The sequence below is a fragment of the Pleurodeles waltl genome, chromosome 3_1 (assembly GCF_031143425.1).
Source record: "Pleurodeles waltl isolate 20211129_DDA chromosome 3_1, aPleWal1.hap1.20221129, whole genome shotgun sequence".
In the NCBI taxonomy this organism is placed as follows: Eukaryota; Metazoa; Chordata; class Amphibia; order Caudata; family Salamandridae; genus Pleurodeles; species Pleurodeles waltl.
Genome location: NC_090440.1, coordinates 1,335,184,350 through 1,335,210,329, shown reverse-complemented (window position 1 = coordinate 1,335,210,329; position 25,980 = coordinate 1,335,184,350). Strand labels below are relative to the sequence as shown.

The following is a 25,980-nucleotide window of genomic DNA, read 5'->3' as shown; positions in this document are numbered from 1 at the left end:
CGTATCGTACAATAAACTCTTTTAGGTCAGCTATTTCTTAAGGACATATTCCGGTTGACACAAAAAAATTGCCGACCATTCTTGGATTTGTAAATTAATGAGAGGTAGTCAACTCTCTAGACCTCCTGAACCCAGTTATTCCCATTTATGGGATGTTAACATGATACTATGCTTTTGATTAAATTGGCAAGATAATCCATATTTATCTCTAAAATAACTATCCACTAAATTAGCCATTTTGCTTTGTCTTAAAAGAGTCTCTGATATACGAGCATTAGACATTTCAGCCAGGATTTTCACTCCTGAAGGGGTTACGTTCACTGTATCCAGAACGACTAAGACTCATATCAGGTCATTATCCTATCCAGTATTTCCTGATCAACCTAAACTATGTGTGATAAGATGTATTAAAGCATACAAAGACATGACGATGGAGGTTAGACCTCCAGGAGAAAACCAATTGCTCATTGCCCTCCAGAAACTATTTAAGGCAGTTTCTTCACCTTTTGAATGCCAGCTGGTTACGATTGATTATGGCAGGAACTGGTGTAGATATTCATAAGTTTGCTCACTCTACTAGGGGAACAATGGCTTCCAAAGCCATCCAGGTAGGTGGGAGATTAGAGGACATCATGAATGCAGCAGATTGGTTATCAGAGTCAACATTTAAAAAATTCTATTTAAAATCTATCTCAGAGGCTGCATCTCTAGTGGTGAGTAAGCTTTGAACATGCATAATCCTCGCCTCTGGTCCTGACACAGAATGAAAACTTTTCTAGTTTACAAGAATGTTTCAATTTTTTTAAGGACAAGGAGGTGATGACTTTATTCCCTTACCCTCCCTATAACTTCGTATTCAGTAAGTAAGATTTTTAATGAATGTTTTTTGTTTCTTGCAAGATATACTGCTTTATTAGTTTCCTATATTCATAAGTATAGCAATGTAACATACTTGGCTTGGTTTCACAAAAATGTATTCTACCATATCTTTATAACATACATTAGTTTATTTATTGCTTAGGAAATGATCAAAGGTTTGGAGTAGGATTGTCACTAAAGGCTGAACTTCCTCCAGTGAATAAGAGGAACAGGAAGGGACGTCACATGATTTTATACAATAGACTGTGTTGTGATTGGACTATGGTTACTTTGGACACTTTCACACCTGAAATTCAGATTCATGGGACGTGTAGTTCTGATGTTGTTTACTAACTTCTTTGAAAATGCTGTTTAATTAAAGTGAAGAAAGAAATTCATATAGAATTAAAACTTGCCTTCTCCTTAGCTAGGACCTTTTTCAGTATGCTCCAAGACCTGGCCTTTCACCTCAGCTGCTGGCTCTGGCAGCAGACATTGTGACCTTAGAAACCTATTGTAATAATGAATAGTCATGTTCCGACATCTTCTCTTTGTAATCTGTGACGGGGTGCGTCAAAAGTTGCTAATTATAAAGAAATTGGAGACTGCCTATTATAGAGGGATTATAGAATCCCATGTATTATATTTCATTTGTTGTTGTTTATTTGTTATTCCAGTGGGTTGATAACAAATATTCAGCTTCTTTACACCAGTGGTACAGATATACGTTTCTCTGTTTATGGCTTTAAAATTGTAGGATTTACAGTGATTTTTACTTAGACAATTTTAAAATGTTTATTTGTATCTGTCTGTATTCTTTATATGTAGGGCAGACGTGGATAATCTATATAATCCATATTTGCAAGTTATGTATAGTGTGTTGATAAATGCAGTCTGAATATGTATACAAAATAGCATCTGTGCCTCTTCTGTTACGTTCAACACAGCACTCCATATGCAAATCTTTTTTGCATCATTAATAATTGCACACACCCTTGAACTAATTGCTTTGAACTTGCAAAAATCACAACTCAGAAGCGCTTGCCAGATGTGGTACAAAATGGGTCAAACGCATCAAAACAAGTGATTTTTCAGTTTAACACATGAATCCGTACAGGCAACTTCCAACAGGAGAAGAAGAAAACAAAGAATAGGAGCACATCAAATGCTGTCATTATAAGTGCCTGACTTCATTTGGTGGTTTCTGCGGGTTTAATGTATTTGTATTCAGCCTTTTTCAAGTTATATGCAAAAAAAGGGAAAAACAAACAAACAAACAAGCACTGGCAAAGCCATTAGGTCTTGCCTTTCACAAGCATTAATTAGCTGATCTTTTAGTTTTGTGTTTTTTTTTTTTTGCCAGTGCTGAATAGCATCATCAAAAAACATGTTGGTTGCCAGTGCTGTACAGCATCTGCAGAAAAGCCAACATTTCTGCGTTTGTGAGTTTTCCCCTGGTGTTGCACCTAAGAGAGTAGAGTCTCTTAGAGTGGTGTAGTGAGTTGTGCCTAGGGGAGAAGTGTGGAATTTCAACGGACAGCAGAATATATAGAACAGGAGATATGTATCATTCAAAGGAGAGAGAGAAAGAAAAGAAAGCAAGGTCTTGTGGGAAACGTCCGTAACAACTCTTCGTTAACCACCCTTGCCTAAACAACGCATGGCTTTTTTCTGCGCCTTAACCACGCATGTGCTGAACTACACATATGCGTGGTTAGGCACAGAAAAAGCCATGCGTTGTTGGGGTGAGGACACAGAAGATGTGGGTAGGGGGTGGATTAAGGGATTTGGGTGTGTGGAGGATCGGGCGGGGTATTATTATCTTTTTTTGGCCAGGCGTTGGGGAGGGTTGGGTATCTTTTTTTTCTTTTAGGGGCTTTATTTAATTTATTTTTGGGGGGCGAGAGTAGGGGTTTGGGGTATTTTTTGTTTTTTATTTAGGCTGGGGCAGGTAGTCTTATTTCTAAAGGGGTGGGGGAAGGTTTAACTTAAGGAAGGGAGGGAGAAGTGTAGGAAGGATTGGGAGAGGAAATGGAGAGGTAAGTGGGGTTGGAGCAGGGTCAGTGGGTAGTTTTTAGAAGTGGGGTGGATTTAGGGCTTTGGGTGGGTAGAGGGTGTCAGTGTACTTCAGCTTTAGATTTTAGGGGTGGGGTGGGGGGTCAGATATATTATTATTATTTTTTTGGGCTCAGGGTGGGTGGGGATCTGGGTAATTTAGTTTTTACGGGCTGGGCAGGGGGGTCGGATAGTGTGTGTGGTTTATTTTCTTTTTTTTCTTTTTAGGGCTTAGGGTGGGTGGAGGTGTTCGGGGTAGTTTACTTTTTAGTGGGGAAGGTTTTAGGGCTCAGGGCAGTTTAGCTTTTAGGGGTGGGTGTTGGGATCATTATTATTTATATATAATTTTTTTTTTTTTTTAGGTTTACAGCGGGTGGCGTGGTCGGGGTACTTTAGTTTATAAGGGCGGGGGGGGTTGGGATTTTTTTTTTTTTTTTTTAAATAGGGCTCAGGGCGGGTGGAGGTGTCGGGATAGTTTGGGTATTAGGGATGGGGTAGTTTTTGGGCTCAGGGCAGGCCGTTTTTTTTTGCCTGCCGTTTCCACACATGCCTTTACTAGGCATGCTTTTACAAAGAAAATTCATTGTAACAGCATGCATGGTAAAGGAACGCAGTTGTGGTACAGATCGCGTTGTTAAGGCATGCGTTGTTCCAGCATGCGTGGTTCCATCATACAACCAGGTCTGGTGGATGAGTCACTTTACACAGAATAAACCATGTGTTCTTAAGCTAAATATGTAGCCTCTGGAGTAATTGAATCGATTTTTCAACTGACTATTTCCTGTGCCCTCCCGCCATTTCTATCTTGGAGTATGATAGATTTTTAGGGAACTGGGGGCGATCATTGAAGAAGCTCTTGTGGCCGGTGGCACAAAGCTGCCCGTAATGGGGCACCAAACCCGTGAGAAGCATGCCAGGTGGATTGAAAACACTGTATTCTCCTGGCTGTACCAACTTGCTTCCACCTCCAATACTGATTAAGTGAGTATCCCACCCCAACGCTCCTATCTTCAAAGTATCTTTACTTGCATTTTATTCACTTGTTTTTTTGTTGAGTCTTTCTCATCTGTTCGTTTGACATTGATGCAAATTGTCAGCAGTTAAATCCAACAGGAAGGTTCTCTTTTTTTGAGTCCTCATTTACAACAAAAGACAGAGGGAACCGTAATGTGTCTCTACTCTGGTCCGATCCCTAACCCAAGAGTTGACACCAAAAGGGCGGCCTCCATCAACCTGAGGAGAGGAGGTATGAGCAGATCTAAACCCTCACCTTCTCTCTGTTGTGTATTAATAATTAATCATTGGACTTACCATATTCAAATGGCAAAAGTTTATTCGTATTATGTCTCCCTGGACTACGAATGAGAAAAATTAGCTCTGTAGAAAGCCATACAAGGTTCCCACTTTCTTTGACTCTTAACCCAGCCATTAACTACAATCTAGGTCCGGGGTTCTCTTCACCGACAATACCCAATCAGTATGAGTCGGGGGGGGGGGGGTAAACTAGTAGTAGTCCACTTAATACATATTTCCCACAGTGGTATCAACACCAAATAAAAAAGGTGCGCCAGAGGTTTCTCCAATTTATCGTGTATGTTCCTCCCAAAACGCTCATTTTTTTAAAAAAAACTTTGTTTATTGGTATTTTTCTTTAAGTAATTACAATCATCATAATGTTATGCCCTTCAATTCAGAGTGTCAATTCTGCTGGGTATAGTACAATCCACGTATATACAATAACATCTCTGTGATATAACTATGCCGGATACAATACAGGCAGCAGATACCGTATATATAATACATCAGGTTATGTTTGTTTGGTCGTGCAACCCTAGGCCAACTTCAGGCTTATTGTCTGCACTAACATCCTATGTGTTATCTTCTAAACTGTTAACTCAACTAATGTGAACGTAGAAACAGCGCGTTGTAGGGGTAGTTCCCTGTTCGGATGTGAGTGGGGCGTGCACCCGCAGTGAGTTTGTTCACCCAGGGGGTCTGTATGATAACTGTAGCCACATTTCTCCCCTCAGTCCAGTGTGTTAATAGGGCTCGCTACGGCTGAATACCGGTTTTCCTCTCTAGTTTGGCCACTCTGGCTTGACATACGTGGTGCAGGTGCGGCGGGTTCTGACCTCCCTCTACATATACCCGTTCCTCGAGCCACCCCGTGGTCCACCGGGGCCATCCTTCATCATCCCTCCTGTCCCCTCTCTTTTTTAAACAATCTCATCATCCTCCACTGACACAGTACCATCCTCTCTTCCCCCCCCCCCCCCCCATCCCACCTCGCTTCTCTGATTCTCCCAGGCCTCTAATATCTCTGAGCACAGTGGGGCCCCGAGCCTCCTTCCTATGCAATGCCTGCAGTTCAGCCTGAGCCCAGGTCGATACATCCCGTCTCCAGTCTCCCAAGGTTGGACCCGCTTCTGACTTCCAGGCCATGGCAATCTGACGCCTATGCAGGATCAGGGCGAGGTCTACGAACCGGCTACCAACTCCTCTAGAGGCTGGCCTTGTATGCAGGCCCAGCAAACACAAAGAGGGGTCCATGTCTTGCTGCGCACCAAGGGTTCCCCCCATCTCTCCCAGAGCACCCCTCCAATACCTATGCAGATTGGGGCATTTTTAGACCATGTGGTTGAAATCTGGGTCTACAGCACTGCATCTAGGGCATCCCCTGGGTCCACCTCCATATATTACTCCTAGCCTGTGATGGGTGAGGTATGTTCTGTGTACGTAATTATAATGGATGTATCGGAAGCATGTGGTTCGGGATATGCCAGAACCTTTGGCCATTCCGTGTCCATCAACTCCTTGCCTAGCGTCCCCTCCCATTTCGCTCGTAGGGTCTGTAAGGACTCCAGGGCCACTTCGGTATGGGCTCTGTAGAGCTGGGCAATCAAATGAGTGTCTTCCCCTGTGGTCAACAAAAGTTGTAGTGTTGCATGTGCCTCTTGCTCTGCATTGATCGTGGGCCATAATGTCCTCACAGCATGTATCAACGTCTGATACAGCAGGAATTGTCCCCCCGGAATCCCATCCTCCTCCATTAACATCGTGAATGGGTGTAAAACCCCCTCCCGGAAGATGTCCCCCCGGGGTCATCACCCTCGCCTGATTCCAAGCCCCCATCTGGCTTCGTAACAAGGTGCAGCTCCGTCTCCCCAGTGGTATCCCCGTCAATCGTATCTCAGGGGAGTAGGCTACTGTCACTCCCGTACGTCTCAGACATCGTTTCCAGCAGGCCAGGGCCACCTTCAACATGACGTTCCGCTTTGATGAGGTGATCCTGGCCCCCAGCATATCAGCCAGTAAAAGGTCAGTACTTACATGGCCTCCGGATGTGGTGAAGTCCAGCAGCTTCACCCCCGCCAGCCACCTAGCGACCCACTTGAGTTGGCATAATAAATAATATAGCTCGAAGTCCAGAACCGCCAGTCCGCCCTCTCCAGTTAGGCAGAGAAGGGTGGACAAATACGTCGGCCCCGCGTCCCAAAGGAGCGTATTCAGCTCTCTGAACCAGCTCATCGGCACAATCACTGGGAGGTTAGTAAAGCAGTACAATAAGCGGGGTACCATAATCATTTTGGATAACGACACTCGGGCCATCATGGAGAGCTTAGGAGGGCGCCAGAATGCCACGCAGGACCGGAGTGCTGTACCTAGATTCCAGTCACGTAGATCTCGTAGATCGTGAAATACCTGTGTGCCCAGGTATCTGAAAGTGCGGGCCCATGGAATATCCAGTGGGCAGGAGGGGGGGGCGTGCCGCACCAGCAGTAACTGGGAAGACATAAGTCTTTTTCCGGTTTACTCGGAGGCCAGACTGGCCCCCAAATTCCTCCAGTAGATGGAGCAACCAGGAGATTCCAGATGTGCCGTCCCATAGGTAAATTAGTAGATCGTCAGCATATAACGATATGGCATGTTCCGCCTGACCTCACTGCACCCCTCTGCCATGCCCCACCATTCAGAACCACACCGTGAGTGGTTCGTTGGCAAGTGCAAACAACAGAAGCAAAAGGGGGCACCCCTGCTGGGTGCCCCGGAAAATGGGATAAGCGGGAGACACCATTTTGCCCGCCCTCACCCTCATCACCGGCTGACAATATAGCAGTTCGACCCATCGCGTCCATTTCTCCCCTAGGCCCATTCTAGTCATTACTGCCCGCAGATAATCCCATCTTAAGTAGTCAAATGCTTTCTCGAGATCTACTGAAGGCCATCCTCAGGGTGCTGCTCCTCACGTGGTATATGTAGTAGTATAAATAGCCGTCTTAGGTTCAGGGAGGTGTTACGTTCAGGTGCAAAAACATTCTGGTCTTCGTGTATAAGGTGGGGTGTATGTTGTAACAGCCTATTAGCTAGGGTTTTGCTCAGAATCTTAAAGTCACAATTTAACATAGACAGAGGTCTGAAATCCATCACGGAAGCTTTGCGTGACTTGGTCTTGGGAAGGGGGACCACTAATGCTTCGCATAGTGTCGTAGGAAGTATTACCTTGTCAAACGCCTCAGTGTAAAGGTCAACCAGTATGGGTGCTAGAATATCTACATATGTCTTGTAGAACTCCATAGGGAGCCCATCCGAGCCTAGCATCTTGCCTGCTGCTAATTGTGCAATAGCAGTTTCAATCTCTTCTAGAGCGATTAGTGCACCCAGGGGGTCTCTATCCTCTTGTTTTAAAGTGCTGAACGGGAGGGACTGAAGGCGTCCATTCAGCCACTGCGGTAAGAGCTCCTCAGGTTGTCTATGGAGGGTTGTGTAATATGATTTAAAGGCTTTGTTTATTTCAAGTGGGGCATACACATGTATCCCATCCATTCCTCGCACACTTGTGATCGGGGTGCTCTCACCTCCGGGCCCACCAACCATGCCGGTAGTTTACCGGACTTGCCCTCCTCAGCATGTAAAGATGTTAGGTGACTCTGGTAGTCATGACACTGTAGTCTTTCAATTACTTGGTTATAGGACTCCCTTGCTTTAAGGAGTCCCTGCCGCCGCGCCGGGCCCTGCTTATTTTCCTACCAAAACCCTCATATAGTCCAAATACAATCATTGGTAGGCTTATCTCTACTCATCTATTTATGATGGATAAAATCATCTTGACCACTTTTTCCCAGAAGGTTCGAATTCCCGGACACCGCCACCAAAAGTATATATCATCTGCACCCTCTAGATCGCACTTCGGGCACTCGCTCTTCATTTGAAGTCCTATTCTAGCTAGCCTTCCGGGAGTCCAGTAGGCCCTGTACATAGTGAACAAGTGATTCCTCCTTAAGGGGACGGATTTCACCACAGACCAAAGTATATTCATAGATGCCTGCCAAAGATGAAGGAGGTCAAGTGCTGGGAGATCAGATTTCCATCCCTCTAGGGGTAATGGAAGAGAGCCTCAGGCTCTCCTTGTACCCAGCTTTTAATTTGTATATATTTGTACCTGGATAGCTTTTCATTTGTTGCATCAGATAGGGACTCCCATGGGATCGCAGAGCCCCTACTAACTATTTGTCCCCATTGTACAATTCCTCCCTCTATCAATGGAGTAGCTAATGCATCTTGTAGACATATCGGTGTACCGGGCAAATCCCAAATTGGAGCCAGCTCACTGTAGTACGGGATTCCCAATCTCGTTCTCACTGCAAACCATACCCTACAAGCAGTATTAAGAACTTTTAATCTTACTTTTATGTAATACTTAGGATGGCCACGTTTATAGAGAAAATGTTTGCCTTGCTCCCGGAGGCTCCCTGTTGGCACCCGAAACCGGGAAGATACGTATTCTTCAGAGAATAGTGGTCTAATGTTTTTCAGTTGAAATGCCCAATAATAAAGCTGGAAATCTGGAAGTGCAATTCCTCGGTCTAGCTTCTTCTTCCTCAATTTCTTCCAGGCTATTCTTGGATTTTTATATGACCAAATGAAACTAACTACTTCCTCCTGCAATTTCCGGTGCCAGTCCGCTTTAAAAAATAAGGGGAGAGCATTAAAGATGAAAGTGAATTTTGGCAGTATCACCATTTTTATTAAATTTGCTCTACCTGGAAAAGAGAGTTGTAAATGCGACCATTGGAAGAGAAGCCTCTTTGTTTCCCTAAAAAGATTTTAAAAGTTCACCTTCGCCATCTCTGCCAAATTTTTGACCACTATTACCCCTTGATAACAAATTTAATCTTTCTCTAATATACTGTCCTGTGGACCATTCCAGGTCATTACCTCAGATTTATCAGTATTAAGTAAGTAGCCCGAGGTTTCCCCAAAACCTGCTATAGTTTCAAAAAGTGCCGGAAAGGAACTTTGAGGATTGGGCGTATAAACCAGGATGTCATCTGCATATAAGGCTTCCTTGAGAACCCAGCCTTGATGCTGAAAGGGTGTTATTCTCTGATCTAGTCTAATTCTCCTAGCCAAAGGTTCAATGTGTAGATTGAAAAGAAGAGGAGAAAGAGGACATCCCTGTTGTGTTCCTCGTTCAATTTTAAAATGTGGGGATAAGATACTGTTCACCAGAACCCTGGCTCTAGGTGCTTTATAAATCATTTTGATTGCATTAAGGAAATTGTCTCCTAAGTTGTTGCTTTCCATTACTGCCAGCAGGAAAAGCCAGCTCACCCTATCAAACACCTTTGCAGCGTTGATTTGTTAATATGGCAAGAGGAATATAAGTGGTAGTGGCTATATCAATTGCGGAAACTAAATCATGAATCAGATCCCCTAAGTGCCGATTTCTCATAAAGCCTTTCTGATTGTTGTGTTCCAGGTCACCAATCGCATTATCCAGTCTCCTGGCAAGTACTTGTGCAAAAATGTTAGTTATTATTAAGCAATGAGATGGGTCTGTACGACTCACATCTCCTAGCATCTTTCTGCAACTTTAATATTAAAGTTATAATAGATTTGTTCCATGAAGTTGGAATCGGGGTAGACTCTATGAATATCGAATTAATCAACTGAGTTAGAACTGGCACAAGTTCTTCTTTAAGGAGTTTGTATACTTTGGCTGGTATTCCGTCCGGAGCCTTTCCATTTTTCAACCCCGCAATATTGTTATCTACTTCACCGGATTGAAAACATTGATTAAGAATCTAATTCTTATCTAGTTCTAGCCTAGGGAGGGTATCTCCCCTCAGCCAGTTTTCAATCACCTCCATCAAAGCCACTGTGTCTTGCCTGTATAATTCTGAGAAAAATTTAACAAATGCTCCTGCAATATCTTGATCTTCTGAAGACATTCTGCCTGACTCATCCATCATTATGCCTTTAATAGTATTCCTAATATTACCAGACCTGGTTTTCCAAGCTAGTAACCTCCCACAACCTTCGCCATACTCAAAGTGCGCTAGTTTATTAGCTTCCAATTTACTGCTCACTATTGAGTCCAAGAAAACCTCAATTCAATTTTTAACTTCCTGGATTCAGTCTCATAAGTCAACTTGTGTTGTTACATCCTTAGAGATGTCAATCCGGGCTTGTATTTTGTGGAGTTTACCCTCCAGGGTCTCTACTGTGGCTTTAGTTCTCTTAGCCCTGTAAGCTGCATAACTAATCAATTTCCCACAAATAAAGGCCTTATATGCTTCCCAAACTGTGGTTATTGATGCTGAACCTAAATTGATATTTAAAAAGTCCTTGGAATCCCTTTTCAACTTTTGTACAATCTCTTCCTCCCCCAGGAGAGATCTATCAAGTGTACATCTGGGATATGCACAAGGACCAGTGAAAATTATGTCCAGCTGTACGGCTGAATGATCTGAAAAATGAGTCAGCTGGTGAGAGGCTCCCACTAGATTATTTCGAAGTCTCGCGTCTATCAGGAAAAAGTCAGTTCTACAAGCGTGACCATATTTTGTGTTCCAAAAGGTGAACGACTTAGTCTGCCCCATTCTAGTCCGCCAAGGGTCAATCAAGCTGACATTCTTCATTGTGTTGTGCAAACAATTTCTCATCCTGATTGTACTGACACCTATCTAGAGTGGGGTTGAGCAAAACATTAAAGTCCCCTCCTACTATTATCAGGTTCTTAGCTCTTTCTGACAAATGCTCATAAAGATACATAAGTGGGCCTGGGTCATCCACGTTGGGTCCATAATAGGAGGCCAGGGTGTACTCGACCCCTTCTAGCTTGATGTTCGCCAACACCCATCTTCCCCTAGGGTCAGCACTTACATCGGTCAAATGACCTTGAACCTTGTTCTTTACAATAATTGCCACTCCTTTCATGTTGCAAGATTGATTAGTACAAGCAAACTGAGTGATCCATCTTTGTACCTCAAGAATATTCATCCACTCCTCCTGTCTTAAATGTGTCTCTTGCAGGAGACTAATCTGACAGTCAGATAATCTTAAGAATTCAAGAATCCTCCTTCTCCTGCTGCTTACTTGAGTCCATTTACATTCCAGTTAAGGATTTTAAGTTTAAAAGTGACGTCGGACCCCATCATCCTGTTCTAATTCAAGTAGCTGTCTCCTGTCCAACCCGAAAATTATATTAAAGTATAAGGACTCTATTTTTTTTATTTTCTCCCATCTGCTCCCTACCCAGTGAAATCTTAACCAAATCATTTTACTACGTGACATCCCAAAACTGTCCTTCCCTCGACCCTCCCTCGGGAACCCTCCTTTTAACTATAATGGGTGGTTCATCCTACCCTTGCGCCCCGCCACTCCGGAGCCCACTATCTCTCCCCTTTTATCTTTTCAATTAGTGCTATGACTTCTTGGGGATCTCTCATATTGTGCATTTTTATTTATCCACATTACCCTCAGGGTAGCAGGGAACCTCGGTTGTGGAGTAGCACTAAACGTTTTAAGCTCCTGCATGCACTTCCCTAGCTCCCATCGTCAAACATGCGTTACCCTGGATATGTCGGATCTTATTGAGAAAGTCCAACCCTCATGCTTGAGACCCTGAACTTTGAGAGCTTCTGTAAGGATCTGCTCCTTCACTCTGTATGAGGCAAAATTAACCAGCACCTTCCTGGGTTTATCCCTATTAGGGTTTCTCTTAAAGAGGTCCCGGTGGACTCTCTGTATTTCCAAGTCCAGGTCGATGGAGGCTACCGTGGGGGTATGTTAATTTTGCCCCCTTCCACTTCCTCTGGAATATTCAAGAATCTAAGGTTGTTCCGCCTGCAGTGATTTTCTGAGGATTCGATTTATCCCTCCGATCTTTCTCACTTTGTTTTAAAGCTTGAACTTCATGTCTGTATGACTCCACCTTTGCCTGTAACACAGATATAGAGGACTCCATGGCCCTAATCTCTCAGTCAGGTTGGTAATTTTTGCATCAAGACTATCGCAGACCCCCTGAATTTTGGCCTGGTTAGACTCTGATACAGCAAACCTGTCTCTCATCTCTTGCAGTAATGACTGCAGTATAGTATCTGTGTGGGCTATGCTGCTTCGTACAACCTCCCGCCTCCTGCGGTAACGTAGGGGCCCACCAACTATGCCTTGTCCTATTTCCTGGGTGACTGAGCTTTGCAGTGAGTCCGACGGGGTGGATGATGCTCCTACCGTAATGGCTTCCATGTTTGCTACGGAGGTAGACCTACTCTGTTGAGTAGGGGGTTGATATGGTCTTGGACCTAAGCGAGGGAGTGATTTTAATTCTCCTGGTAGTGAGTCTTGTTATGTCCCCTATTTCTTTAGTATTTTTAGTCAGTGGAGCTTGGTTAGTTTGAAAAGGCTCCCCTCCCTTGTAAAGAAATGGTTGTGATGATGATAAGTTCGGTGGCTTACCTTTAACAGCTTGCTTATTCCTTGGCCCTGTGCCTGACAATAGGTGAGTTGAGGCTAAAGGGGGGCCTGGATGGTCCAAACCGGGCTTGGATAGAAATCATTTCTGCCCCTGCTGCTGTGTCCTGGCCCCAGGTCCCGATGGACGCCTGGGGGGCATGCAGAGATGTTCAACCAGGGCAGCCTGGTGTATTAAAAAATAATCCTGACTGTCACTGGTAAAGAGGGGCTCTGGAGTCAGCTCCCCTCCAAACTCCTGTTCGAGCCAAGGCAGAGCCAAGAATTAACCTGTGCGGACTCTGCCCCGGCTGCCCTGGAAGCACAGCCTGGGCACTGCCCCTCTGTTCCGGCAGATCAGCCAAGCTGCCTGGAGCCAGCGCGAGGGGAACACCGAGGGAAAGTACGCCGAAGTCTCAGCTCACCCAGATAGGAACACCCTGCCTTGGGACACCCATCCGATGCGGGCCCTTTCAGGCAGAGTGCAGATTCATGCGGGAGGCCATCCCAGAAGGTAGGAGAGCAAGCGAGCGGAGGGCGGAGACCCGCACTCAGCGCGACTAGCTGACCGCTATATTTCCCGATGTGGACAGGAAGGTTATGAAGCTCCAAGTATTGAGTGACCCTGAACCTCATCCACATCTGCAGCCTCTGCACCCAAACCGGCTTAGAAGTCTGCACATCTACTCCCTTTGACACAAGGGCAAATGAGAATTATGGAGATGCTGGCAAATAGAATGCTGCAGTGATGGACTTCAGTAATCTAGCACAAATGTGTTGCATCCAAATCTGTGTTCCTGATAAGTGGGAGACAGCCCTAGTAATGGAAAAATTAGAACTGAGCACCAAACGCATCACAAATAACCCCAAACAAAAAGGCTTCAGCTCTTAGCTTGGCAATCACAGCTATCCCCAAAATGTTTCCTGACTTAGGGTCAGCAGGAGAGACAAAAAAGAACAAAAGCATGGGCCCGATAAGGAGTCTCGGACATCTATACCTCAATTTTTAAGAAAGATCAAGCAGTGCTGGATAGAAATAGAAAGGAGCTGGAAGATGATGACTACATCAGTCAGTGAACCACCTCACAACTATAGGGCCAAGCAGTAACTCTTCGAAGGGCACGGGTGGTGGGTAGGACGCAATGGGGAGAAGCACTGGGACGAATGCAAGGGGGGATGGGGATGAAGCAGATAGGCCACAGAGAGCAACACCGAGTGCAAAGGGGGAGATGTGCATGAGGGAGGCTGCTCAAAACACATGCACTCTCATGTAGTCCTCCACACAAAATAAAACACGCATTTGCAATGTAATAGGTCTTGCATATTTAGAACAAGTTAATGGTCATCTTTTGACAACAGCGCCCACGATAAAAAAAAAAAAAAAAAACATGAGCGGAAACTGAGAAAAGACGACTTAATAAAATAGTTAGCTTTAAAAAATAAAACTTTGTGATTTTGTTTGTCCTGCGAGGCACGTTTTTGCCAGTCACTCGCTTTCTGTTTGTGGGGCACTGAAAGTAAGAACAAAATAGTACCTCGATCATGTCGGAAGCAGCGGACAGGCACTAATTAAGTTGAAATCGATTCGTTTTTGATCCGTGCTCCACACAGCGGAACGGAAATGATGTCTGACATGCCTTGACGAATTACAAGGCTGTAAAGAAGAGTACCATGCAAACCAATAAATGGTGAGCGACAGGCGGGCTGCAGCATTGCCACAGGCTCTATTATGAGCCGGCAACAATGCTATTGCACCTTTCCCACTGGGCTGACCTTGGTTTCTGCCGGTCAGCTCAGTGGGAAAGTCGTAATGGGGCTGGCGGGGAGGTCCCCAGAACCGCATTGACCTTTCCGTCATGAGTTTGGCGGACGGATGTTTTCGTTCATCAAAATCGTAATCAGCCCCTAAGTCTTGTAGGCTCAAACTAAAAATGGGGCATGCTGAGAGTGCACAGGTTATGTATTTTTCAGGTAATCCTTTTTTAGAGCTTGCCTAATTGTGAAGGATCTATTGTGGACTTACCAAGAACTTACATGCCTGTCTGTTGCTTACCATTGATTGGCTTTCTTGACAATCTCACAAGCTTTTTTTTTAATTTAATGGCTTGCCTCCCTCTTCTTGTGTTCATTCCTCCCCTGGAGCATAGCCTCTTTGCTGTCCTTACGATTGTCCGACTTGTGTACTTGTATCCTTTTACTGCTCACTTTTAGGAAACTGCTTGTTTTCTTTTCTTTTGGTTAAACATTCTTTGAGAGTGCATGTTTTTTTTCCTGAACTCCCTTGTGTACTTCTCCCCCGCCAATATCCAACCTCTTTGTTCTGCTCTGCTCTCTCTCGTATGTGCTTTTCCCCTCTGATGCTACCCCACACTCCATGTTGCTCTCTCCCTCGTCTGCTGTTTTTCCTTCCCTTCCTCTCTTCATTAGGCTTTTTTTAAATTCCCTGCACACTCCCAGTTGCTTCCACTCCTGCCACACTTTTTTTTAAGTTCTATATTTTACATTTTTTGGAGGGCAAGGCAACAAATGCCTTCCCTCTTCCTTTAAAAAAATACTTTTCATGTCAATTAAATTTGTTTTTGTTTTTTTATTTACCAATCCATATCTCCGATAAGCAATAAAAAAAAAGACATGCTCATCATTTAGTAGATGTGCCTGGTTGATGACCCCTGCACCCCCATACATCATCATGCATAAGTTGGCCTACAAAATGACGCCACTTTATCCTCACGTTATTTTTGTTCTTTTAGCTGATAGCGCACAGCAGGAAAGCATCAGCAAAAAATGCTTTTACCGATGCTGACTAAATGTGCAAACAGCATTGGCAAACCCAATAGGTCCAAAAGGCGAGGCCTACTGGCTTTGCCAAAGCTCATTGAACATTGACACCATTTTTTTCTAAATTGAGCAGCCTTGACACCAATTAGATAAGAAACAGCAGTGTTCGTAAAGATATCGCCATATGAATGAAAAAAGGAGACAAGAGCTCCCCTGGGAATAAAAAAGGAGACAAGAGATCCCCTGGGAATTATAGACCTATTAGTCTATTAGACAACTTGCAGAATTTTTTTTCGTACCAGTTGCTAACTAGATTAAAAGAATGGATAACGAAAAATCAGGTCTTAAGCCATCTTCAGGCAGGATTTAGGGACAAGATCAGCACCATCGATCAGATCTTCCGATTTACCATCATTAAGTGGAAGACCGTAGACGCAGATAAAGGCCACTTGTTTGTGGCCTTTGTTGATTTGAAATCTGCGTTTGACCTTGTCCCACGTGCCAAGCTTTGGGAGGTTCTTAGCACCACCGGTGTTCCGGGTTCTATGATTAACATCATTAAGGATCTCTATTCTGATAACTGTGCTAAAGTCCGCTGGGGTGCTATTGGCGATCTGACTCCTGCTTTTCCAACTGTACGGGGTGTGAGGCAAGGCTGCGTCTTGGCGCCCACTTTGTTTCTCTTGTTTATCAATGCTTGTTTGCCATACCTCTTAGACTGTCAAAGTGATGCCCCTAGCCTGGGCGGGCAGAAGATTCCTTGTCTTCTGTTTGCAGATGATACCCTACTGTTATCACGTACTGCCATGGGCCTTTCTAGGCTGCTCTCCAGATTTCTGGAGTTTTGCACTGACCATGGGCTATCAATTAATTCAGCAAAAACAAAATACATGGTTTTTGGAGATATTAGGCAAAAAATTAAGAGGCCTGTATATTTAGATGGTGTCCACTTGGAAAGGGTGGGTACCTTTGATTACTTAGGCATTAAAGTGGAAGATTCACATCTTTGGCATGCCCAACGCCAAAAATCTTTATTATGCCTGAAGCAGAGGGCGGGTGGCATTGTCAGATTTGCCTCTAGTTCTCCAAAATTTTCAATATCCCCTGCACTGGAAATATACAAAGCTCAAGCTAGGGGGGCCGCCTTATATGGAGCTGAACTTTGGGGCCACTGTAATTTGGCGAATTTGGCAAGGGCGGAAAATCAGTTTCTAAAAATGATGCTAAAGGTTCCTTCGAGTACCCCATCCTTGCCCATTCGCCTGGACCTAAATCTTTTCTCAATTTCACAGATTGCTGCCTTAAGGCCCCTGCTGTTTTGGATTCAGTTGTGGACAACAGATGCCCTAACCCCTTTTCGTTGTGGCCTTCTCAATGTGGCGGGCCGCGATTCTAGTATTAAAACTAAATGGTGTGTCTTTGTTGAACAATCTTTCTCTCGGCTTGGCTTAGGGTCCTATTGGCAGGATCCTATTTCTATTCCTAAAAATGCTGCACAGCTGTTAAAGGACGCTTTCTGGCATAATGTTCAAGTTGGACAATTTGTTAGTTCTATTCCATTGTCTATGGTCGACAATTTTTTACTTGTTAAATGTCATTACGAATTTGAGCCCTTTAAGGACGCAAAGTTATCTCCACTTGCTCGTGCCCTTTTTATTAGGTTTAGGATCGGGTCTCTTCCTTTGTACAGTTTTACGTATAAATGGGCCGGCTCAACTAATAGATCTAAACAGTGCCCGTTGGGTTGTAAAAGTGAAGGAACTAAACCGGGTAGTTAATGTTTAATTTTATCTATGTATATTTATTTAACTTGGATGTATGATTGTAGTCCTTGTTGTATAGGATATAGACTTTGGTTCGGTTTATTATGGATTACTTATAGATCTATGGAACTGATCCTTCATTTTATGTTGTGAGAATTTTAAAATGTGATTCATCCACCCAGACAGTTTTATTAATGGTAAAAACAATTGTATTATTCTGACATCTGAGATTAGCAATTTTAAGGAGTAAGTTTGGGGAACTAATTTTTAGACTTATTTATGTATATTTATCAAATTGGACGCGTGATTACTCCTCAGGATATAGATATTGGTGTATTATATTCTTAATAATCACTGATTTATGGAACCAGTTTCCTTATTGAGTACAGCCTTTCATTATATTAAGTGATGCTTATCCGGCTGCTTATTTTTTGTTTGTTTTTAAACTTGTTCTGTTTCTTTTAACTGTGTTCTTATTTTACTTTTTTAGTACCCTCCTGCTTTTATGAAGCTCTTTTTCTCTTTGTTGTGTATTGTACTTTAATGGTTTGTTTTTTACTTACCGAAAATAAAGATAAAATAAAGATATGATGGAATGGTTAAAATCCTTGAAAGATTCCACCCGATTACTTTATGCAGTTGGCTGGAATGCAGTACTGGGATATTAAAAGCATAGCTTTTGTTGTATGCCCCCTGGTTCAGAAATTCATTATTTCTCTTGTAGGTATTGAGGACTCAATGATGCAGTCACATTGAAGGTTTTGGGAGCTATAACTATTCATACTAATTATATGTAAACAGGTATGTTAATTTCTCTAAAAATTTGTTTGAACGTAAATACATCTTGTTTGAAGTAGGCATTGCCTTTTCAACAATTGTTCATATGATGCTGTAAACTTTACCATTAATTGCATGTGGGTAGCCTTTCAATTCATGTAATTGTATCTTTCATGACCCTGCTGTATTTGCAATTAGTGCTATATAGAGAGCTCATATTTTGTTAATTTCTTCAAAAGACCAAAGTGTGGTGGCCACACATGGAGAGTGTGGAACACACCACAGTGAACTACAGCCATGCTGCAGTGTGCTCCCCCTACACTGTTATGCCCAAGCCCAATTAAAGAGGCTTGTGTAGTGGGTAACATCTTCTGTTTGTAGACTTCCCTTATATGTACTAGTGTCGCCACTTGCTGTGACATAGATTGTCTCCCACAGAGTTCTGTTGCATGCATCATAATACCTTTACTGAGCTGCTACACAGACTTGTTTGTGAGAACTGCTTACAATACAAATAGAAAAGTATAAACCGGAGACCCACACTCCTGAAGTCCTTATACAGTGTCCTTGTAAAGTGTCCTGAACAAATTAGGCCTCTTCATGAAGTGGGACAGCCATCCACCATTCGCTTTCCTTCGGCTGCTTGGCATAGACTCATTGTGCTGCACAGCATGAAGGCACTTCTAACCATGGCAAACTTGATAAGAGTAGCCTCACTTCGATGCAGGCAATGTCCTGCTTGCTGAATTCTCAGAATCGCACCTATCCCTCACCTCACCTTTCAAACAATGATCACTAAAGCCACTGTGCAGATTATCAATATACACAGCAAGTTCAAGATTGAAGACAAATACACCTGCCCCAGAAGATTTCCACACTCTCACTTTGCCAACCTGATTCATCACTTGCAAAGGGGGAAGCTTGAATAGTCCATCTTATCAAGCAAGCAAGATGAAGGTACCCAGCCACTAGCAAAATTATTAGGACCAAGACAAGAAAATGCAAGCAGGGAAAGGTAGTATGCCAGGCCTTTGATATACCAGAAGAGGTTTGGGCTTCCCTCCTCACCCAGATGAGGCAAGCGTGCTGTCTTCTGAACTTCAGGAAGCAAATGAATTCCCTCCTCCTAAAACAAAATCTCATCCACATGTAACCTTCAAAATATGAACCCTAGCTCACATCCCACTTGCTTTACCCACTTACCTTCAACCTCTGTTCATCTTCCCACTACCACCACTTTATACAGCTCTGTGTTGCTCTCTACATAATTCTGCACTGTGGAAATCCATCTATCATTTTTTGCACTAATGTTCAGATGGTGTACCCTGTAAATTTTCAGTCTGTCCCATATTCACATCGCAGCTTCAGGAAACATGACCTCTAGAGGGCAGGACATGTAGAAAGTGTTACATAGCGCCACATTCGGAGTGTCTTAACTCTATTGAATATGAACTGCAATAATGAAGCAGGCAGGTATTTGCTCATTGAATCAATTTCAATTCTTCTTTATTTGAATGTCAAAGACAATCATAATAAATAATATCCACAATGCATAAAAGACACAAAGGAAATACTATAAGGGTGAACAATAATAAATACAAAAATATGATCTAAAAGTAAAAACTGTTGTGATAATATACAACTGCTTTAAGAAAACTACAATTTTTAAAATCGAAAAACAGCTTTACATTGTTTAAAACTTTGAGTTTTAAAAAGAGGCAATAAGTATTGAACTCTAAAAGATTTATAAAGCTTGCAAAATACCAAAAAATACAAAAGGATTTGGAAGACACATTGTCACAAACACACTGCACCCTCCAAGGATCCCATAACCAGAAAATAGCATAAAACATATAATGCCAACTCCGAATTTTAACAATAAGGCTCTTTCCCGGTTATTAGACACATTTAACAGGTCAAAAAATACACAACACATAACAATCTCTTAGACCTTGCAATCTCCCTAATATGACAACATATTAAAACTCAAAATTGATGGTACCATGCTTACAATAAAAATTTGTATAGACACTACACCATAATTAAAAATGTGCACTATTCTGCCAAATTATTGCTCCCTTTAGAAAAGAACCAATCCCTCGCCACACCCTCGCCTCCGAAGTCATACATAACCATAAAAAAGCTGGATGGTATTGCACAAAACCCCTGTCCCTCAAAAGGGGGACTAAATATTGTTTCCTAAAAGGTGCATATAGCTCACAAAACATAGTAAAGTGCATTAGGGTCTGAAGGGAAACACCATCACACGGACTCAGTATTATGGTGTTCTGATAAAACTGCACTAACGGGAAGCACAGATTAGTTCTGATCACACCCAAACAAAAGTGTGTGATGAGGGTCCTTTCCCATACATTTTTGACCTCCAAGAGGTAGGTCTCTGGGCCCACCCCCATCTTTATCACAATAAAATCCCTCACTGATTTCTTTCTTAGCTCCGTCTCCTCCCTCTTGGCCATTACCATTTTTAAAAAATTCTCCTTTACCCACTTTTGTCCACTCTAGAAAACACTCTGGAGCATCAAAGATGTCTGGATGCCCCAAAGCATTAACAACATTTCTTTTATAGGCCAACCAGGGAATTTCCTTAGCGTGATCGCATCGCAAACAATCATGCAGGATTTGCCTGTTTAGGGGCGCGGATTCATTCGTCCATATTGAAATCCACAATAAAACAGGAGCTAATTTAATGGTGTCTTCTATGAAATCGAAATCCAACTCAAGGTGCAAACAAAACCGAGAAGTATTTTGACCCATCCCTAAAAGCCTTCTACAAAAACGGTTTTCCTCAGTCACAGGGGTCCTATTTTCTATATAACCCCACAGTGGGGCCCCATACAACAAAACTGGAACGCATTTACGCCTGTCTACCTCGAGCAGGGGCTTTATAGGTTTGTTACCAACCCTGGCAGCAAATTGAAACGTAGCACCTACTGTAGAATTAAAAAGCCTCCCTCTCTTGGCAATACAGGGTTTCCACATACCCTTATCATCAAAAATCACGCCAAGATAGGGAAAATCCTGCACCTTTCCAATCACCTGTTCCTTTAATTTTAAAATGCCCACCTTACTTAAAGGTTTACCATAGACCATAAAATGAGATTTGCTGCAATTTATCTCAAAGTCTAATGATGTCATAAAGCTTTCGTAAGCTTTAACTGCCTCACGTAAACCGTTCATGGTGCGGGCCATAAGAACAGCATCGTCTACGTATATCAATACAGGAATACTCTTACCATTGATTTTAGGAGTGTCCTTACATCTCTCAGCTAAAAAATCGAACAACCCATTTGTGTACAGCAGAAAAAAGGTAGGGGCCAAAACACACCCCTGTCGCTCTCCCCTATTTAATTCAAACAACTCCGTACTTTCACCATGCTGCCCAACCCTCACATTAGCATTGGTACCTGAGTGGAGATAGCGAAGCAGCTCCACAATGAGAGGATCCATGCCCATCTGGGTAAGCCTATCCCAGAGCTTGCTACGATTTACCTTATCAAAGGCGTAACTTAGGTCCATGAAAGCAAGGTACAGGGTACCCCTTGTGGCCTGTGTATACTTGCCAATCAGCATAAGCAGATTTAAACACTGCTCTAGGGTACCTAACCCTTCCCTGAAGCCGTACTGAGCCCTACACAAGATTGAATTGTCAGACATCCAATCCTCAATGCGACTGAGAATAATCCGACCCAAATATTTTACTGAGGAGGCAAGCAGAGAAATCGGGCGATACGACTTCGGATCATTGCGATTGCCCTTTTTGTAAATGGGGACAATACATGCCGATCTCCAACTAGCAGGGATTCCCCCACTCACTGCTGCATTGAGAAAAGTTAGCAAAATTGGTGCCCACAGCTGTGGACAATGTTTGTATAAATCCATTGGAATAGTGTCGGACCCGGGGCTTTGTGATCTTGACCTCTTCTAGGTTAAACATAATAGCTAGATCTGGGGAGTGTCCCTGCTGATCACCCCTTTGGTCTCCTATAGGGCATCCAGAAAAAAATCCACAAAAGTGGGCCACCCACGTCTCAGGGGTAATATTGCAACCCAAGCCCTCAGAAGTTTCCGTTTCAATAGAGCCCTTATTGACCACCTTCCAGAACAAACCGGGGTTCTTAGATAGAGTGGCCCTTTCTAGCTCCTTCCAAGCCTGTTCCTTAAGCTGTTGCTTTCTGTCCCTGAGGACAGATTTATAAAGGGCCCTCGCAAGGTTATGTCTCTCGGTTTACCTTTCAAAGCCTTCCTCAGAGATTGCTTGGGCTCATAACAGGGCTTAGTAAACAAAAACCCCCTGAAGCTTGCACGGGCGCTGGACAGCTGCAGTCATGCCTGCTTTAAAGGCTCTATTTAAAATGGATATAGCATCCATGACTTCCCCGGGGCTTGTAGAATCAGCCAAGAGTGTTCCTAAAATTATATTTAAGTTTTAACTAACCACCCTCTCTATTTAATTGCTGAATATTAACTTGTTTCCAGCAGAGACGTCTGCCCTGGTCTTTAGGTCTCACCGAGACCGGCCCACCCCTCACTAAGTTCTGCATTTTCTCAGGGAAATTAAAAGAAATCCTAAGGGGGTTACAATCACGAAAGTGCTGCACTACTACTTCACCTTCCATAACCATATTCTTTAAGGAAGGGGACACAAATATGTAGTTGATTGTGGTTCCAGACCCCCTACCAACAAAAGTGGGAGCCTCATGTGAGCCCACCACTCCCAGATCGCGGAAGTTCAGGAGGTTCAGGCTCCTCAAGCCTTTAATCAACACCCCACCCCTCGCATCATGTGTCCCCACTACTGACCTTGTCTTGTAATCCTGTTCAAATGGGTTCTCCATAGTACTATAACTCCCTAATTTGGCGTTAAAGTCCCCTGCCCCACAGCGCAAAAAGCCAACCCGAAACCCTCCAGTCTACACTTCAATTTCAGCAAAACAGAGAAAAGCACCTCAATTTGACACCCAGAATCCCAAACATCATTATAGAAATTGACCAGCACAACATTAAATTAATTTGAGAAGACTACACACGTGAATAAAAAGCCCTGATGTTCACACATAATTTGATAAGCTCTAGCTATTTTAGAGAGTCGAATTAAGGTGACTAAACCACCTTTTGGGCGCCCGCCTTGGGACCTTACGGCCGGGACTGTAAAACTTTGAAAACCACCCCATAAAACCACCCCATCTGACCAGGTCTCTTGCAATAAGATGAAATCATAGTGTGCCACAAACTTCAACCAGTTACTATCCAAAAGCCTAGAGTCATACCCAGCTACGTTCCAGGAGATGAGGCAACACTTCCCGTTTGAACCATCCCGTCCTTGAATATTCCAGGCAACAGGAGTAGAAATCATCACCCCTCCACCCCCCCCCCCTCTCCAAGTGACTCTGTGCATAACGTCAATCCACCCTCTCCAGCTCTCTAGAGGGAGTAAAAACATGACCCAAACTGTTTAGCTGTGGGGCACCCTGCCCAGGGCTAAGATTCCTAATTAAAGTGTTATATCTCACCTTTGTGTGGTTGTAGAAAAAACCTAAAGGGACAATGCCTATCTTGCTCTTCAGCTGGAAAGCTAAGCGATGTGACAGAAGAATCCTCTGGGCCATACCTGGATGTCTACAATTTATAATCACACAGGCCCCATTTCCAACCTTTGCCCGGGGCCCAACCCAGTCAATTCTTCAGACCAACAGGATATCCTCAAAGTCCTTACACACAAAATCATTGTTTTTACTCAGCCAATGGCAGGTCTTGTTCTTTAATTGGGCCGTGGATTCACTTGTACCCGGTACTAGGGGGGGGAACACCAGTGAGCACCACCACATATGGTGCACAGGCTGGAGGAAGCTCTAAGCAGACTAGGGGGGGACAATTTCCCCCATGTGAGTTTTGAATCTCACTTCTTTCTTGAATCACGCCCACAGTATCCGTATGCCCACTGCCAAAAATCCCCCCACCATCCTTCCTACAATTTGTCTCCGAAGATACTAAGGAGACTCCCCCAACGATCTCTGAGCGGATGCCAACATCCCTTGTGATTGCGTGAATAGGAGGTTTTTGCATCTCTCTCAACAAGGATTTAGGTTTTTCTTGTTGCTGCTGCGCCCTCTCTCACACACTGCTTTGCCACCTAGGATCTGAAAGGCCCTCATTCTCAGCAGCCAACCTAGGCCTCTCTTTGCCACTGATCTGAGAGACTGCCATTTCAAGCACCCGCAGTTTTTCCAATACCGGGGTCAAACAAGACTCAATCAATTCTTTGAATTTTGACAAGAAACTTTTTAAGGCACGAACCGGCGCACTGATCCATAGGACCCACAGGGTTCGAGTTAGACGTAGCAAGTTGGGACAGTTTAGTTTTCTTCCCGGGTCTATTTGCAGGCTTGTTCTTTTTCGAAGGAGGGCTGCTATTGCCAGGCAGAGAGGTCATCAAAAGCCACTTGCTCTTCCTTATTCCACCTCCCACACCCTTTGCCCTGAGCCCCTCTGGTTCTACTTGGTCCGAGGTTTAGGGCAAATCCTGCTGACTATCCCGAGACTGACCATCCTCACCCACGATGGTCCCCAAACCCCCATCTTCAGTGGACGTTTGTTGCCAGTCACCCAATCCCAACGAGAGTCTCCTTTCAGCCAGGTCAATCTCTCTTGTGACTACCCCAACAACACGCATCAGAAAGGAATCCAATGTTGAGTTAGAATTTAGTTTACCCATTTCCCCTCCTCCCTGATCTCCAATTAGCAAAGACTTTCTCCTGCCCATCTTCACTGATCTCCTCAGGTGCCCCAGATGCCTCTCAAGTCAGTCGCCATGAACGGCCACTGTTTGGGTTGCTAGTAAACCAAATAGCCTTCTTCCACCATAAAGGTTTACCACAGGTGGAGTTTAAAAAAAGGGATAATACAAAAAAAAAAAAAAACCTTGTCCACTATCTGTCTGTGGGCTAAAACTCAGTCACTTACCCCTGCCCCCTGCTGCTGAGACTAAGAGGGACTGCCCAGGCCAGCCTCTTCCGGCCAATGACGGGCAATGGATGGGCCTGCCCTGGGCTTGAGTTCTGGGACTCCGAGTCCCCTTTCAGGCAGCAGCGTGTCATGTATTTAAGTTTTTGGACCACTGTTTTCCAGTGTTCCATGTTCTTGTCATTACTGAAACCTGGTTCAGCGACACTTAAACTATTATGGTTCTGCTGCTTCCCTGCTTTTTCACTGGGAAAGGAGACCAAGTGGAAGAGTAGTTGTCACTTTTATTGTCAATGACCAATGTAGGGCAATTGCCACTGACTCCTATGCTACTTGTCAGTGCTTGATTGTTGAAATCATACAACTGCACGCCTGGTTATTCAGGATTAATGTCACCTATTTTCCAGATGACCATTTGAATTTTACTAAAGAGTGTGTGGAACACATTACTAGTCAACTTATCCTCTCTGATTTGAATATATCTTAGGAGATTTCAGTCTATATTGGGGAACTGGGTGACAGTGCAGTCTATATGTTCCCTTAATTCCTGTCTTCTAATGGTATCATTAAACATTGTACCATGCCCACTGTTAGAAATGGGGTCTCTAGTTGGCAGTCGGTTTGCATCCTGTACAAGTAGAGACTGCGTCGGTGTCGGTGTGGAGCACCATCTTCGGGGATGCCAAGGCTGCGGGGTGAGCAAGGTGATGCGGAGTGCAGGGCCCACAGGCCACGTGCATGCAGCGGCTCGGTGACAGTGGCAGCAGTGGTGAGACCAGGGTTGCAGTGCGATGTGTGGCAGGCTCCGTGTGGCGTTGTCAGGTCACGGTGCAGTCAGCAGCGTCGTTCACACCATTGCAGTGTTTTTTCTTCTGTTGCAGCTCAAAACGCACAGTTCCCAGTGCTGTAGGCAGATGACACTGAAGTCTTTGATTTTCCTGAGACTTCCAACAGGAGGCAAGCTCTAATCCAATCCCTTGGAGAAACTTCATAAGCAGGATACACAGCAAAGTCCAGTCTTTGCCCTCTTTAA

General features: G+C 43.9%; 1 protein-coding gene across 4 annotated transcripts in view; it reads left to right on the top strand.

The window, feature by feature from the left end:
* PCSK7 (proprotein convertase subtilisin/kexin type 7) overlaps window positions 1-25,980 on the top strand; it is a 188,937-nt gene that overhangs the window by 24,698 nt on the left and 138,259 nt on the right. For 3 of the 4 annotated variants that reach the window (XM_069224707.1, XM_069224705.1, XM_069224708.1), the window contains exon 2: window positions 17,914-17,990. The gene's annotated coding sequence lies outside the window, so the exon portion shown is untranslated. Of the gene's footprint in view, window positions 1-3,732; window positions 3,895-17,913; window positions 17,991-25,980 lie in introns of all 4 variants that reach the window. The other variant, XM_069224706.1, reaches the window with a different exon arrangement.